This window comes from Hirundo rustica, chromosome 10, assembly GCF_015227805.2.
Source record: "Hirundo rustica isolate bHirRus1 chromosome 10, bHirRus1.pri.v3, whole genome shotgun sequence".
Classification (NCBI taxonomy): Eukaryota; Metazoa; Chordata; class Aves; order Passeriformes; family Hirundinidae; genus Hirundo; species Hirundo rustica.
The window spans coordinates 12,059,406-12,077,595 of NC_053459.1; the positions used below are offsets into that span (position 1 = coordinate 12,059,406).

At 37.2% G+C, this 18,190-nt stretch overlaps 1 long non-coding RNA gene across 1 annotated transcript in view; it reads left to right on the forward strand.

The window, feature by feature from the left end:
* Window positions 1-13,057, forward strand: part of LOC120757467 (uncharacterized) — a 167,984-nt gene extending 154,927 nt beyond the window's left edge. The window contains exon 3 of the long non-coding RNA XR_009208201.1: window positions 12,751-13,057. This is a non-coding gene — a long non-coding RNA (uncharacterized LOC120757467). The remainder of the gene's footprint in view (window positions 1-12,750) is intronic.
* The last annotated feature ends 5,133 nt before the right edge of the window (window positions 13,058-18,190 follow it).

An 18,190-nucleotide genomic window follows, 5' to 3' on the forward strand; every position in this document is an offset into this window, starting at 1 on the left:
CTGCTGATGCAATGTCTGGACACGTTGCTTCTAATGTTGGAGTTCTGCCTGCAAAAATGATGCCAAATTTAAAGTAATCTTTGAAGTCCAGTGATGAAACTGATATTGCTTTGGATAAAATTACCATTTAAAAGAGAATCGTAATAGACAGACTCTGAAATGAGTAAGTCCTGCCAAATGAGTTATTTGTGGTTTTGATGCATGTATTTCAACAGTTACCAATTGTTTTTGATGAAGCAAACCAATAAGACAAATGTCAGAGGAGTCCTTTAAATATGATATATTGACATATATAATTATCTTTAAAATTTTAAGAATACAAGCCCATCTAAATGAAGGTGAGGTAGATGAAAGGAAATGTCAGCTTCAGCCTGTAATTTGCTAGTTTGAAATCCAAGAACAGAAGCCACTTTCATGCACCCTGAGCACCATGTCAGAAAGCAACCTGTGCTTCCAACATGGCCCAGTGGATGAAAAATAATTCATTCTGGAGATTCAGTACCCTTCTCTCTTCTTCTCTCCCTCCCAATTTTGTGAGATTAAAAGTTCAGTTTTGGTGGATTACAGACCCCTGGAGATAGTACAGGAATCCAGAATTTGTGCTACAAGCTTTTTATCCTTTTTTATCCCTAAGGTGTTTTTCTCTACATGTAATAAACCATGAAAGAACACTTTAACCTGTAAAACATCAAAACCCTTTGGGCTTCACTGTGTGCAGTTAACTGGGGTTGATTTAATTTGGTAACATTTCTGTCCTTTTAAAATGGATGTGTTTTCTTCCTCATCCCCAGTTAGACTTCTGTAAGTCTAATGGATTTGACAGGTTGTGTCTGTTTCATGTTCCATTATATCAAGTGGCCCTTTACCCTGATTGCTAAACTACACATTAAAATAGTATAGGGACACAATTTTAATACCCTATAACATTTAGATTTACCTGCATTTATTCCACTGTTAAAAAAACACGAAAAATGATATTTTCATTTTTTCAAAGGAAAAAGTCAGTAACGCAAATATTATTCACTGTATTTAAATATTTCTTTGCACTATCCAGGATAGTGAATTCATTAGGCTGAGTATTGTGTCTTGCATAATACTATAAATGAGAACTCCATTTCCTAAACTTTCAAGATTTCTTGACCAATGTAATTTGTCTTTGGTGAGAATGATCAAATAGGCCACCTTGAAGAAAACTTAGATGTGTTGTTTTAGCCAAGACCCTGGGAAACTGAGCTCCTCCTGAGATGAAGTACTTAGGACTGTATCTCCAGATTTGTTCACTGAGTACATTTTTTCTTTTTAATTATTATTCCTACAGGAACCTCTTTTGGATTGTATTTCCCAAATTCCTTGCCATTTTGGTATCATGATCATTGTATTGTTTATGCAAATCCTAAAACAAATATCTGCCTGATCCTGATTTTTTGCCCTTGCTTCCACGCCTTAGGGAATTTCAGCTTACTTCCATGAATAGTATTAAAGGAAAAGTTAAGATGAAATGTTTTTGTGATCACTGAAAAATATTTCCAAGTTACATACCCAACTATATAATCTATAGTTGTGCTGAGTTTAGTTCAAAGAGCACACTGGAATTTATAAGCAGTAGAAATGGCCAGGAAGATTTTACTAAGGAAGTGATGACAAAGAAGTCATCAACATGGATAAAGCTTCTATTCCGTGGACTTATACTTCTTCTTTAAGCTATGAGGCCTTATTTACTGATATTTTCTGTAGGCACAGTCAGACAGTAGAAGGCTGTGAAATGTGAATTCTGCCTTAAACCATTTCCAGTGTTGTTACCAGTACTTTCTAAAGAGAGGAAAATTGCCATCTGTTGTCAGGAGGGAGATGAGAGTCTTTGTAGGGCCCCGTTTGGTGGTAGGAAGTTGAGCATTGGGAAGGAATTCCCATTCCTCGAGAGAGACCTGCCATGCATCTTGTTGGGAAAATTATGTCTTCGAGGTGTTCAAAGCACCTTTATGCTGTGTCTTATAAATTTTCCTAACAGAATGTATTTATTGTTAGTTAACTCCTGGTAAGAAATAATTTCCTTTGGAATAGCAAACCAGCAGGAGGAAGAGAAGATGTCTGCTTTATACAAATAAACACCAGAAAAACAAACCAATTTTGTTTTTATGCGGTCACATTGTATCTGATACTAATAGGAATTTCAGAACAAATTTAAGTAAACTTATAAAAGTTACTTAGAAAATGAAGTGATTTTAGTTTTATTTGAACTGGCTTTAGGATATACTGCTTTACTACAGTACTGCAGTGGAGAGAAACGTGAGTGATTCTTGTTAGTTTATACTAGGAGATTATACTTTTTTTCTTGCAGAGTTAAATAGCTAAAATATTTTTTATTGTAGGGTAAAATATTGATTTTAAAACTTGAAATGCACAATGAGAGGAAAATACTTCAGCAAAATGCTGGCCAGCTTTGAAGTGATACTTGACAGCTCATTAAGCATACAAAAAGTTTAAACGCAAACAAAGGATCATCATGGTTTCCACCAGCCAGTCTTAGCCCACACAAGTCTTCAGTGTAGGCAAGATGGTAATTGCTTAGGTGAAAGGTAGTTCTTCATTTTGTAAGAAGAATTTAACTTTATTATTTTTAATGATTGTATCTTTTATTCCAGATTAGTGACAAAATTATTAATATCAAAATCAGGGAAATTTGCATATTTTGTGCTATTTGATCACTAGGCTGCATCACTCTTTACCTGAATACACACAAGTACCTTTGCTGCAATAAAATCTGTTTTCCAAGGGTATCTTAGGGGTTTTATATGAAAGTGAGAGGATACCTAATGCAGTTGTTGGTGTGTGTTGAAAATTAGAAATCTGTTTTATTCACCGAGTGCCCTGAATCTGCACCTACTTTCCTCTGTGCTGGTAGAATTACACCGTACTCTCCAAATATAGTGCCCTATTCTCCTAGCCAGCACTTTCTGGGAAGCAGGAATATAAAATTGTAGGATACTGGGCAATCCTATTGGGATGGGAAGTGTAAAGAACTCAAGAAGGACATTTCTGAAAAAGATATTTCTGAAAACTCATGACCACCCCACTTTTTGTTCAGGCCATTTCTGGACTGGGTATTCACTCACTGCTCAGTGGCAGATATTTCTGCTTTTGTGCATCTTGGACTGCAATTGGGATCATCTTTAGGAGAGGAGTGGAGTAGAAAGCCAGACACTGGCAGTGGTGGTGTCAATTATGCTGCAGTGTCAATCCTGCTCACTTTCATGCGTGTCAGGGAGTGAAAAATCTCTGAGCAGCAGCTCTGAGATAATTTCCCTGTGGATGGCAAATCCCTGGTAAGTGTGCAGAGTCACTGCAGTGGTGCTGCTGTCCCGTTTTTGCCATTGGCATAGTCTGGTTCCCTTTGCAGCTTCCAAATATGAAAACTCTTCTTGGAGGTCTGTTTCTTCCATCCCATGTTTAGAAGTAATCCTCCAGAGAACTGTTTTTATCTAGATCTCCTCTGTCCTTCGGACGAGTCTTGCATTCAAAAAATTCTTCCCTTCTCTGGACCTGAGGTTTGTCAGATTTCCTCTGCCTGTGGGTAGAGCCAGCCATGACAGAAGGCACAATGGGAGGTGTATGTCTGTCACATCACTTGAATTTGCTAAATCTCAAAAACAATCTTTTATGCTGTATTTTCTGTGGGAGAAAAACTTTTTTTTTTCTGTTGTAAAAGGCTCATTCTTGCAAATTCCATAATTTGAAATGCAATTTTTCATACTAAACTTGTACTGATACTGGAAGTGTATCAAAAAAGAACAGTAAAGGAATTGGATGACCTAGAATTAATCTCTGTTAAAGCCAGATTGGGCCAGATGGTGATCAAGCTGCCCAAGTTGTTTGGATAACACTGTTCTGTGTGGATGCGCATTGTACTTGAATTATCCTTTGGACCTGGGTTGAGGTGGATAAGGTTAGCAGTACAAATGCATCTCTCTACTTTATGTTTGTAACAGGGTGGTAAAAAGTAACAATATCCTAAGGGGAATGCATATTAAAATGTAATTGTTTTCACTTGGAATTTAATTAGTCTCAGATTATCCTTCTTGCTTTGTAGATAACATTTTCATTAGATAGAAGATTGATTTTGCATGGAATACTTCTTGGCTCCTAAAAAAGTTATGCTCCAAGGTTTATTGTTTAAAGTTTTAGGGAAAGTAACATTCAGTTTTCCCATGCTGATTGCAATGTTGCATTCAAGTGCTCAGATAAAACACAGCCCTCAGACGAGACAGAAATTCTGAGCATCATTGCAATATCTTTAACTCTCTGTGGAGAAGCAAGGAATGGTCACAGCCTTTCATTTTCCTCTGTATACACTGAAAGTAATAGACATCAGCTGTGGAAGAACACTATTTGCTTTACAAATGAACAAACAGAATTGTGCAGGATTAATTGTAAGTCAAAGGCGTAGAATCTTGTGTGTTATTACTTATTCTTTCCCAAAATTATCATATAGCTTCACGGGGAAATAGAAATAAGAAAGCAGCAGAGAATGTACCCCGCAGCCATATCAGTAATCCCAGTTATCCAAAGTCAAATTTTATTCACTCATAGCAGTTTTGGAAAAAGGATTTTGTACTCCTTCCCCCCTGTCCCCATTACTATATTATGATGAATATATTTCTGTTTACAGAATGAGTCAATTTTTTTTTCATACTCTGAGTTTTTACTTGCCTTATCAACAGACTTGACAAATGAAGCTGATAAAAATAAATTCTTGGTCTGAATTGGTCTGAATTAGGATAGACCATATTGTTACAAGAGACCTTTCTAGCTAAAATACTACATTTTTTATATTAACACCTGCACTAATAAAGGTAAAGTTAAAGTTGCAGATAGATGGAGATCTCTTTTACCAACTCCAAAGTCTTTGCGCTGTTAAAAAAGATTCTTTGAGTAATGAATATATAATGTAATATCCTTCCTGAGGCTTGTTTTTATGTGGAATAAGGTGCGTAACCCCAACTCTACTAGTTTAGTCCTGCCTGCAGATTTTCAGCCTCTTATTGAGTTCCATGCAGTGACAAAAAAGGGCAGGTACCAGATGGATAATAACATCCAGATTATGGATACCAGATGTGCAATACCTGTATTCCACTACTGAATAAAATTGCCACTGGAGATGTAAATAGATGAAAGAAGTCTGAGTGCTTTTAAAAGCAAACTGTTTACAAAAACAGCCAGCAGCTGGGAAAGGTTCCACAAAAGATCTTGAGTACTAAACCACAATGATGTAATGGTCTCCATCACTTACAAGAGCTCTCACAATAGAAAAAACTAGAAAAATCAATGCCCTTGGTTAGTATAGTCAAAGCTTGAAATATTTCATTTCAGTGAGCAGTGGTGGAATTTTATTTAAAGAAAACAAGCTATTTCTCATGCCAGGACTAAATAAGTCTCCTTTGTTTGTTTGTGTTTCATGAAAAGGATTAAGAGCCCTGAACTGGATAGTTTAGCACAGGTACGAGTGGGAGAAAGGAGTCACAGATCTTGGCTAATATTGTACGTGAGTCCAGAGCAGATTTCAAGGATTCCAAGTGGCTGAAGAAAGGGGAGACATGAAGATAAATAATAACAGTTAACAAAATACAGTGAATAACATCATGACTCTTAATAAGCTTATAAATGCAAGGTGTACTTTACAAATGCTGCAGTGCATGACAGTGCATTTCTACAGCCTGAATGTGAATTAGCCAGGAGGAGATTTTGCAAGAGGAAAAACCTGTGAACAAGCATTTATTTGGCATCTATTTATCTTCATTAATTATGGCTCCATCCCTCCTCATATTTTTCTTCTCATTAAGAAGAAGCTCTAAATGCAAACTCTTAAACAAAGTACTTGTTTCTCCAGTGAGATCTCTGCTGAGGACAGGACATATTCATTTTATACATATCAATTTTATTCACTCATAATTTAAATCAATACAGTGTGTGGACTGGCAGATTTGTGAGGCCAGAGGGTTGTCATTTTGTTGTTCAAGGAAAATGGAAGAAAGACAGAAAAAGAAAACAAAAAGGCAAGAAAGAAGAGACCTGCAGCCCTCTGCAGTGTAAAATTTTCCATTAAAAAAAAAATATTTTTTTTCTCCTTGTCAGCCAGCTAAGCTCCTGTATGTTCAGAGTTATGTGCATATTTTTCATAGACAGTGAGAAATGAAGAGGCACTGAAAAGTTACTTCTTGAGTGAGGGAGCCCAGCAATTCTGCTGACAGTGAGCTTGCCAGGGCAGGAGCTGGTCTGAGATATGACTATGTTCTAATTACTCAAGAGCCGTGCTCTGCCAGAGCATTTGCTGAATTCCTTCCTTGCAACCCCTCCTCTAACCTACACAAGATGTGTAATTTGAAGGAGGTTGAGCTAAAATCTCTGTGTAGTCTGTAACAAGAAGTGTTCAATGGAAGATAGAATGATCAATGTAAAATAGGGAAACTCAGTTGAAGAGGTTTCAGAAATAGTCCAAGTTCTTCACAGAAACACAATATATAAGAGGTTCACCTCAGCCTTAGTGAAGGGAAAGCTAACTGTGTTTATATTACGCATTTCTCAGCTACCTCAGGAAGTCTGAGATGTTTGATGAGCAGAGCTGGGGCAGTTGCCGTGGCTGCGTGGCTCCACGGTGACTCTGCTCTGTTTGCCAGGACCCAGCTCTCTGCCAGTCCATGTGTCACGTTAGCCCTGCAGTGTTTTGCATGTATATAATAATGATTTTGTGTTAGCTGCTGACCTTGGCTGCTTCAGTGGGTGTCCACATATTTGGGTCATTCAGTCCTCGGGGCTGCACTCTACAGTTCTGACGTTTACTGCGTGGACAAGTAATGAGAAAGTCTGGAGGAATATCTGGGCAAGGAGGAAATATGACACTGAAATATGAAAGGACTAAAAAGTGTCAGCTTTCATCTGTGATGACAGAAACTATGCCAGAGTCACCTTCAGAAATCTTGGAAATTCTGAACGCTGTGACAATGTGTGTGCAGGAAGATGTTGAAAAGAAATTCTGGGGCTGGGTTCAGTAGATTTGGAGAACTGAAATGGAATAACAGGAAAACAACATCTGAATATGTTCAAAACAGGACAATAAAATTTAGCCAATAAATCAAACCCTCCTGACCATTAGTATGCTCACATTGTGCAACTTATTGTGAACCAGTTTTGAAGGTCAGATCTATAGTGATAATGTAGCCAAAGTCCAGAGGCAAAGCACTATGATGCTTGTTTGTTTATCGGAGAGGAAAACTTGCACATATAAATTGAAACCTCTTAATTTATTTAGAAGCTATTGGTCTACACAAGTGGCACAGTTTAAACATCTTGTAAATGCAACATAGTAGATTAAAATATTGGGCACACATACCAAACAGGATAAAAATAGGAGATTGATTTTCCAGAGCAGTAGAAATATCGACATTGGGTTAAGGGAGCAAGAGTACAGTAAGAATTTATGGAGCAGAGCTATAGATGGAAAGAGCGTTTCATATACACCTTCTTATGGAAAAGACGTTTATTTCTGCACTGAGGATGTTTTCTGCTCCCAGGGAATAAGGAAAAGGTACCTTCCATTGTGTGAGTAGTAAAAATAAAGATTCAGACAGTGTTAGCAAAACATGGGGTTGAGTGGCACCACTTCTATAATTGTTTAAAAGATATTTTAATTAACTCAAGATTACGAAGATGCATGAGTGCCACCAGGTGGATGGGCCAGCCAAACCTCCTCACAAGAAGGGTGGTACTTGCTGGTAGAGTTTGTGTGCTGAAATGAGAGTCAGGAATCAGTGGCAAGTACAAAATACAGTTAAAAATAATAATAATTAAAAAAAAACACCTGCAATGTAATAAGTGACTTAGTTCAAGACGAACCGCTCCTCTGCAGAGCTCATAGTCTGAAGAGATAAAACAGATTTTTCATCTGGGAGAAGGAGGATTTGCTACACCTGTTCCATGTGTAGGGAGGTGCAGCAGAAAGTGCTGTGACAGAGAGGAGCTGGGCCTGGGGCTGGTTACACTCTGGAATTGGTGAACTCGACATTGCTCTCTTTCTCTCTTTTTCTACTATTTGGCAGCCTGAAAACAGCATTCACATATCCCAGCCAGAGTAGGGAGACAAAGAAATTGTTTTAGAAATTACCTGGTATCGGTGTATGATTACATGAACAAGTTACAGAAATGGATGCTGATTTGCAAGACAGCTCACAAAAGAAGACAAAGATATTATTTTAAAATTGAGGGCACTATATGCAGCATGCTGTCCCAGAGCTTTGACCATATGGTCATTCCTATTTTTCTTCTGTAAAAAATTTAACTATTTTCTCTTATCCTGAGCCCAAGAAAATATATTTCTGATAAAATAAATTATTTATTTATTTATTTAATATTACTTAGAATTCATTACTATTTGAAGTGAAAGCATACTTTTGATTTTATAGAAGTTTTTTTATAGTTTTTCAATTACTCAAATCGCAATACTTCAGTGGTCAGATTTTCACAGTGAAGTCCTGAATTATTTTCAATAGTCTATTAATTAAGATATTACTAGAAGTAGGGCTAAAATAGGCTTTCAAAATAAGACTTTAATTTGAGCATCTACAGAAAAGCTAGCATTTAAATAAATGTCCTCGTCTGCCCACAGGTCAATTATTTTGAATTGCCATGTATGGAATTTTGCAGATTATTTTGTCAGAACTGATTAAATGAAAAATGAGTATCCAAAATCTCACGAGGTGCCCCTTTGTAATAGGACAGTTTCTCTGTAATCCAAGACAGTGCTCTTTTTTCCTCAGCTCTTATTCAGCCAAAATAGAAAATCCATCCCACGTTCTGTGTATGGAATATTAAATGCTGTGTGAGAATGCGTCTCACACACTTGGGAGGAACAACTACTGCGGGTAGATAATTCTCTGCCACTTCAGAAATTTCACAAGGCAATTCAGCAGGCCCAGCTCTGAGGAAATATCTTTTAGCATATACAGAAATAAACAGCAATAGGAGCAAAGTATTAAATACATTTAATGATTTTTTTTTTTTTTCTTCTCTTGTGTGTATGAAGTTTCTCCCCGTTACTTAAAGAGGTTTGAGGTTTCAAACAATGTTTTTAGTTTATTGCTCATTGTGCCATCTACTGTCTTTTAATTTTGACAAGCTGTTTAATCCCTTAGGGCTCAGGAAGATGAATTAATTAACAGTAGTCAAGCAGGTTGGGATAGCAGCTTAAAAGGCACTACAAAATCTGAAGTTAAACCTTATACTGTAAAATTACATAGGCTGTAAGGTGAAGTTTTCATTGGACATAAAAGTGCCCGCTGAACTTTCCATTTTTGCTAAGGAGATGTTTTCGGTAGGTCATTACACACCAACATGTGTGACCTCTGAGGCAGGCAGAAAAGCACATCTTTGCAATTTAAATGAAGAGTAACCTATTTATAATTTCATTATTATTTCATTACTGCATGACTTCTGCTGTTTGTAAATGTCAAATACAAAAAAGAGTGCTTCAATTTAACCTTCCCTGTCATAGAATAAGAGCCTTATTTCCACTGTCTTTAAGGAGGTACTTGATGTCTCAGAGTAAAATCTATCAGACTTAGCTCAACAGAGAATCTTTTTGAGGGGGATGGGGAAGGATGACATTTTTCTCTTAAAGTTAATTTCATACACACAGGGCTTTCAAGCACCCATATTTTCAATTGAGTTTAATCAGTCACTTCAGCCATCCAATGGTCTCATTCTTGCTTCATTTTCTCCAACTCTTTTGAAAGTAGGCAATTCATGCAACATAGACTGTACAAAGCCCTAGAGAGGGAAAGCAGATTTCTGTATCTCCACCTATTATATCCATCCAATCATCACTGTATTTTTTATTTTTTTTTCCATGGGGGAGTTCTTCCCATACAGCCATCACCAATGGCAGGAAAAATGTTATAATAATGGAAAGAATGCTGATTATGCTGACAATACTGTGAATAAACTACCTTTTTCTAAATATGTGTGCATTTAAGCCAAACATAAAGCAAATGCTAAGGGACATACAATGTGCTTAATATGCCGTTTCGAGGTAGTTCTTGAGTCCTACTCGATATTTAGAGGTCAGCAATCTCCTTTTGGTTTTAGCAGTAATTGGAGGAGAGCTTCTGGTGATCCCACATCTCCCCTCATGGTAGTCTTGAGTATCTTGTTGGCTCAGTCTAGGTTCATGGAGCTTTATCAGAATGCAGATAATTTCAGGAACAGTAACAAAATAGTGTACATATTCTGGTCATTGTAATGGACTTGTTCTTTTTTGCAATGTTAATAATCAGTTTTGTACTGCCCTACTTTCCTATGCACAAAGACTGTCTTAAAATAACACTTTAAAACAAATGCAGTATTTACTTGTATTCTTATAATTACCTTCACTTTTCCACCTTTTGCTGTAGCCCCCAACCTCCTACCACTTTCTTTTTTTTCCCCATTATGACATTTGCCTCAGATGTTTTTCAGTCTTGTAGCATCAAGAAAACAGGGAGCTCTTTGCTCGTGTCTATCAGGGAATAAATTTCCATATAGGTCTTCCATCTCAATGAGCTCACTGGTTCTCGTTATTTCTGACAATCCTTGAAGAACTTTTCAAACTGGAGAGAAGTTTTTTCCATTGGAGTGCTAACTGGAGGAATCTCAAATACTTTGGGAGATCCTAGGTTTTTGATTTTTATTCATGAAACAATATTGAAACAGATGCATATTTTTTTATTGTTGGCTTAGCTATTCCTTTGTGTAACTGGAGGAAAAAAATTAAAGGATAGATTTTCAGCTTGTTAAAATAAAACATATTGACAAGGTCACTTGCATATTCACAAGGTCATTTGTATATTCACTGAAATAAAGTTGCTTAAAATTATTATTTTTGTAAAAAGTTTGATCCTGTTCTTCCCATTGTGGGAAGAAAAAAAAAAAAAAAAAAAAAAAAAAAGAAAATAAAATTAGGAAATTTAGCATTAAATGGAAAAAGTAAATTTTTTACCTGTGTGTTAGCATTTATCCCACCAGGCATTTCAGCATTTCATTACAGGATTGGTAGAATCCACTTCATTGAACTATCCTCAAATTATTACAAGTAGCTTGTTTCTGGTCAGGATTCTGGGCAGCTCATAACCTCAAGCTTTCCCACACAGACTCCTTAATGTATTAGCAATTAATTGCAAGCCTAAAGTTACAGCAGTGAGGACTTATCTGTGAAAGAGTTAAACATTTGATATTTCTATGTAAGTACCACTCACAAGATGTTGGGGAAATATTTCACAGATGGTAATGAGGTTTAAAGAAGACTTACCTGGACATAAGAGAATTATCTACTAGGAAAGTATGTCTGAAACCTGATTAAATAGGTTTGGATTTATTTTTTTTTTCCCTTAGAGTAATGTTACTGTCAAAAAGATAAAAAATTTAAAGGAAATTAGCTTTTAGTGGAGTTAGAAATTAATTGGTTAATTCTTTTCTCCCAGTGTAGAACAGTCTTCGTATAATTCAAAATAGATTTTGTACTTCCCACTTTCAATATACTTCATTGTGTTATAGGGTTGGCAGAGTGTTCATGCAAAATCAGTCACAGGCTGTTTAGCATTCATCAGCATTGCCCAGTCTGCCACCTCAGCTCCTAACTGAAAATGAAAGCTTGAATTGTCCTGGATAATCAATTATGTTTTCAAGATTTATTTTTGAATGGGAGTTATACAGCACAGGGAATTAGAAATAGAGGAGGTTGTAATATAATCTAACTTCAGGCATCTCAAGTAGGGAGTGAACAAAATTGTCAGTGTTTAATTACTTTAATGGCAGCAGTCTTCTGAAATAACAGTAATAGTTCTTTTGCTAGGAACTAGAGCAATGACACCTTTCTGATTTTAGATTTTTGCATGCTGCATTTCTGTACCTGATGCTCACAGCGGCACAGGAGCAATAAATCATCGTCTGGCTGGAAGTGTTTATCATGTTTGGCAGCCAGGCTCCAGCATGTACTAAATAAAGACCAACTCGGTCATTTGCATTGGGCTGGACCAGCAGAAGACTTTCTGCATCCCTACAAGGCTGTTAATCAGTGACTTTCCTAAGTAGTTCTGAGTGCTAAATGTGAACTTCTAGTAAACTTTTAATGTACTGACATTCGTTGTCATCTACCAACGTGAACTAGCAGTGTGAACTGTATGTGATGTACATGAATTTCCTACATTGAGAAGCTAATGCTGTAAAACATTGTGGAGCATATCTCCACATGGCTGCACCTCTTTGGAATCAAGGTCCCAATGTGAAGAGGATACAAGTGCAGGGACGGGATCTTTTCCCTTGCAGGGACTGAGGAGGGTCCTTACATCTCTCTCTGGGTAGATAAGGTGGAAAGCAAAGAAAACTATTCAGAAATAAAGATGTCAAACACATATATCATTAAAGAACAGAAAAACTTCTACTTGTATTTCTCCTCTTGGCAAAGCTATTCTAGATTTCAGTTGAGAAACACCACATCTGGAGGTGCTTCAGTTAGCAATACTAGTCATATCTAGAATCCTTTCATCTAAAGGTTCTGGTTTTATTTGACTCACTGGGCAAAATTCTGAGTTTCTTTGAACTGTTTTCAATCATAACAAAATGTAAGAAATTCAGACATTTCAGAATTATCTTTATATTTATGGTTATAACTTTGGACAGAAGCAAATCAGTAAAAATATTAATTTAACTGTGGTTTGTTTGTTCCAGCCCTTTGATATCAAACAGAACATTTAAAGGAGATGTATTCTGACAAAACTGATGAAAGAGAATGGAATTCTGGGACAGTTAATTTTTTGTTTTGAGGGCAGAGGTAAGGTTTTGTTCCAGTACAGTCTGACCTCTGTGTAATGCACCTCTTCCCAGTAACGGTGTGGGGGGCCTTGGTCCAAAGAAGAGTTAGATCATGTGTTTGAACCCATTTGTTTTCATCACCATTGTCCATTTTTCTAGCTATAAACATAGAGGTGGTAAGGAGGAAAAGGGAGTTATGGGGTTAGTTTTGAGATAATTTACTTTCAATGCATATTAAGTATGTGACTTCCTAGATGGACAGAACTATGTTAAAATTCTACGTGTAGTTATATTTCTCTGCTGAAATCAGAGCTATGCTCTTGATCCAAAACTAATTTAAGTCAATTTGTATCTCTCCTTGAACTTTTGTTGGCATGGCATCAGGTCCTGATGGATTCTATTTTAGTGGAAATAAATGGTAATTAGTCAAACTACTTAAAATACTGTGAATTATGCTCACACCAATAATATGTTTTCCAAAATTTACTCAGCTTCTAGTTGGTGTCACTGTAAGTCTTTAGTCAGAAGAACATATTCTATTCTCCATTGCAAATATCTTTATTTTTCACAGCAAATGGTGAATTAAATATTAGTGATTCAAATTGTATATATTTGCTAGCTGTTGATTGATCATAGTTTTGATTTTTTTTATATAAAAGTATTTCATGAGAGATAATATTTCTGATAAGGTTTTGTTTGGCTGGTTTTTAAGGAAAAAGTAGCTCGGATACTATAATCTGTGCCACTCGCTATCAGGTACCGTCAGTAGCTATTATTCCTTATCAAATCAGGCAGGCATAGGAAGCCAACTGATTAAATTTGGCATGTTGCCTGGAAAAAATACAGCAGCATTGCTGCTTAAATCACTCTATTGCATTTATTCTTTTCAATGTATATATCATTTCATGAAAAAGCTTTGCCTGAAGGGTTTGACTCTCTGCATTCTGGATGCAAAATGCAAAGCAAACAAAGCCAGTATTTGAGATGCTATTAAATCTTTCTGTTGAGGACTAAATCTAATTCCAGTTAACTTCTAAGGTGGTGCTGAACATTATTTAAACTCAACTTGTGATTTTGTAAGGGTACTTACATCTGGAGCTTAGAAGTGACAGCGAAATTAGCTTAATAAGTGTCTTGTTTTTCTGTTAGGGCATCTTTGTACAAACTTGTGCTCACATTGCCAAAGACTGCTCCCATTGTCCCCTTGTGTGAGTGGGTTTGGCACAGTGACCCCGCAGCCTTGGGAAACAAAGCAGAGAAGGAATGAGGGAGCATCTGTAACACAAGGATTCTGAGTTACTGAAACACTTCGGCATTGCTTTAATTGTCACTTTCTATAAGTGCAGAGTATTTTAGAGATTACACAAGTGGCAATAGTGGACATCTAATACAATAGAAAGCTCTAGTTTCTTTTTCCAAAATGATGTTGACATCAGTCGTGTTACCATAGATGGCTTTTTGGTAACTGTTTGGTAGCAAATAAAACAAAAAATAATTCATAGGCTGTCATGTAGAGAAACAAGAAAAATCAGTATTTTATGACTATTTTATTACACACTGAATATCTAAATTCCCTTTTCAGGCTGAGTATTTCAAACGAGGTTGTGGTGATCTTACAAAAACCTTACAAGTGTGGCTACTATGATAACTGGTTTAGGGAAAGAAAAAGAATGCAGAGCATCTTATGTGGTGAAGATAATGAATCCTTTCAAAGAAACTTGAGTAATTCCTTAAAACGATAAACTGTTTAGTTAAGGGAGATGAAAGGCCAAAGTAAGAGATAACATAAATTTTTGTCCTGTAAAAATTTTAAAGCTGGATGTAACTTTGTTATTAGTATACTTTTAAATATCATTTACATAACTAATTGGCTCCAGGCGGCTTTGATATGTTAATGACAACTCTGAAGAAGGCCTCTTGAAAAATTTGTAAGATTATTCACAAAGAGTTCTCACATTTTCTTCCATTTTGACACATTAAACTCTGTAGTGACCCATCAGATCTTGTCTGTGTCACAAGTTTTTTCCCAAAAGAGTGAGTTTTTCTTGGTTCGGATATTCATATACTTTGCATTCTCATTAATTGCCCTCTATGAGAAGTGGGGATGCAGCGCAGTGAATGTAGGGCAGTTTGTGCTGTCATGGTGATTTGCTTCTGGTGCTCTGTAATTTCACATTTTCTGTAATTGAGCAGGACAAATATTGTCCTCTCAAAATGCCCAGAATATATGACTATGAAATAGAATGCATGCCCATATGAATTATTAAAGTAATTTCAGGTCTGTGACACTGAGATCAGAAGAGTTTTACAGCAAATAGTCAAGCCTCAATATTTAATTGGTTGGTGCTACTTCTAGAAATTCATCTAAAATTTCCTGACTGATATGTAAAGAATTTGGGGACATGAAGGATGGTAGTGGATCAGGCTCTATATATGTCTGAGTTTTTAATAAAGCATTTAATAAAGTATTTAATAAATACTCAACACTTTTCAAGGATGCTTTGCTTCTAAAACTATGAAGTTGCTCATAGATAAATCTGTATTATCTATTTGGCAATTTCAATTTTTCAGCTCAAGATTATTAATAAAGCAGCATATGGCTTTGTTTGTTGTCTCCAAAGATATTAAAAAAACCCAAGAAAATTTCAGTAAAAATAAAAAAATTTAGAAGTGTATGGCTGTAAAATTAATTATGTTCAAAGAGATTATTTTAATACTGGACAATAGAAATAATATTTTAGAATATGTTCACTCTCCAAGTATCTGCATTGCAGTGGAAGAATAGTATAAGATTTGTTTCACTGACTCTTTTAGGATCTGTCTGCACTTTTCCCCTGGGGGAGGCCATGGCCATTTTTCCAGTTATAGATTCCGAAGCTGACCCTGGGTCTGAGCTGAATGTCAGCACCTTACAAACGCAGACACTGCCCTTCTTCTGATTTTTAAATATAGCTCATTAATTTTGATGTTTTTATTCCTACTCCACACGCTTGAGGGATTCAAGCCATGTGTGCCTTTATTTATAAAAGAGCAGAAGCACTGCTATTGAAATCGCGGGTGTGTTGTCCTCACGGCTGTCGTGAGGAAGGTCTCACCGTGGCTCGCGTTTCCCGAGGCAGTTGGTGTGGTACCTCAGTGCCTGGCAGGGGTGGTAAATCATAGAAGATAAGTGAGATAAGCTGGGTGCTGGGCTGAGGGCCACAGCTGTTGCTGTGCAGCAGGAAGAGCTGGTTATCCTGGAAGATGAGAGGAAACGTACGCAGGGGTTCCAGCGGCACGGAATCCACTTGGATCTGAATTTCATACAGCAACCTTGAACACAATTGATCCAGTGCTTCTGGCCTCGAAACTTTGATGTAACCTTAGGGGGAGAACCAAGGGGTTGCTTTCCACTGTACAGTATTACTTGATAGCAATATGTAGGTTGCTCGATTGCGTGTTTAATGTTTCCTGTAGCATTGGGAGGGGTGGTTGGTGAGAAGCTCAATGCAACCCAGTAATGTGTGCTGGCAGCTCAGAAAGCCAAACCTTTCCTGGGCTGCATCCAAAGCAGAGTGAGCAGCAGAGGAGGAGAGGATTCTGCCCCTCTGTGCTGCTCTGCTGAGACCCCACCTGCAGCTCTGCATCCAGCTCTGGGGTCCCCAACATGAGAATGATGTGTGCAGAGTGCCACAAAAGAGGTCACAGGGCTGGAGCACCTCTCCTGTGAAGACAGGCTGAGAGAGTTGGGTTTGGACATCCTGGAGAAGGGAAGGCTCCATTAAAAAAGGACTCCTATTTTTTTTTTTCCTCCTCAATATCCTACAATAGTTATTGGAGCAGTTTTAAAAATTGAACAAATATTTCTGGAGATGTATTTTTTTTTGACACTAACCTTCATTTGTTTTTACATTAAATCTCCATATCTGAAGTACTTCGTGGGTCTCCATACACACAAACACACACATATATATCTTTTACTTCTATTTAAAGGATTATATAAAGTTGTTCCTGTGGGAATGCAATGCAAGGGCCAACCCAGCATGGGCACATGGGCATTGGGAATGACATTTATCTAAGTGCTGCTGGAAGTAGCACTTAGATAAATGTCTCAGCTTTTATCCAATTCTAAATGCCAATGGAACAGGTGATTTTGACAACATAATAAGTGAAATAAATTCTAATATTTATAGTGGCATTGCTTGATAGATAAACACTGACCATTTTTAATACTTAGTATGTCATCCTACAAATTTTTGTTGAGCAAGACAATGTGGTAAATGACTGTGACTCTCAGTCTGCTTTTGTTCTGATGACAAACATGTGGAGAGTAAGAGTTCTGTGGTGCTTTACCATGTTTTTTGACACTCTGGTTCCACTTACAATTAAATCATTGTATTATGAATGTAGCTTTTTCTTAATAAACATTTTCAAAATATTATATTTAAGTAAACCAAACTTTTGATAGCAATGCAGATTCCAACCAGGGATCACAAGCTGATGGGAGAAACTTCTTGCTCTCATCATTATTGGTTTAATTCACAGCATCTGCTGGATTCTGGAATTGGTGTTATAAAACCAGAAACCAGCCTGCTGAGCAGGGAGTGCAGGATGGGGGAGGTACTCGTGAATGTGCTGAGTGGATGTGAAGAAACCTTATGAGGAATTGACCTGGAACCTGTTGGCTGGGAAAGTGATTTGAGGACAGCCTCACTGGAGTCCAGGTTGAGCCATCTGGGTGCAGATGCTGAGTTTTGCTGTGCTGTGGTGCTCAGGGGAGCTAATGAGCCCTATCAGCAGGACTGTGTGTAAGATTTCACAGCTATGAACTCCATCTGGCCGTCTGGCCACCTTCAAACCACTGATGTCTTCCAGTGTGGGCCTTCCAAGTTACCTCCACACTGCTCAGGGGGGAGCTGAGCTGCGTACAGGCTCTGTCGTGAGTGAGTTCTTGGTTAAATTTTAGGAAATCACTCTTTCTGCGATTCTAGCAAGTAATGAATGCAAAAATATTTCATTTCAGTAATGAAGAACTTAACAAGAGAAGAAAGCCATCAGTGGATGTAAAGCACATCTTAGTAACTCCCTGAAAGGTGTCCTCTAACACACTTGATAACTTTAACATGTTGACATTTATTGAAGAATATACCTTCAGAAGAAATGAGTGCCTGGCTTAATTTCTGTGCTCCTACTTTTTATCTACCCATCAGAAAGACCATGGATTTTAGGGACAGCCTCGGTAATTCCAATACTTAGATCATGGCAAATTCCCAAGTTTTGATAAAGCTGTCAGTTGTCTGCTTCAGGTATCTAGAAATACTTTCCAGGGGCAAGATTCCAAAGATAATTTTATGCTTGCTCCTTGCCAAAGGCTCAG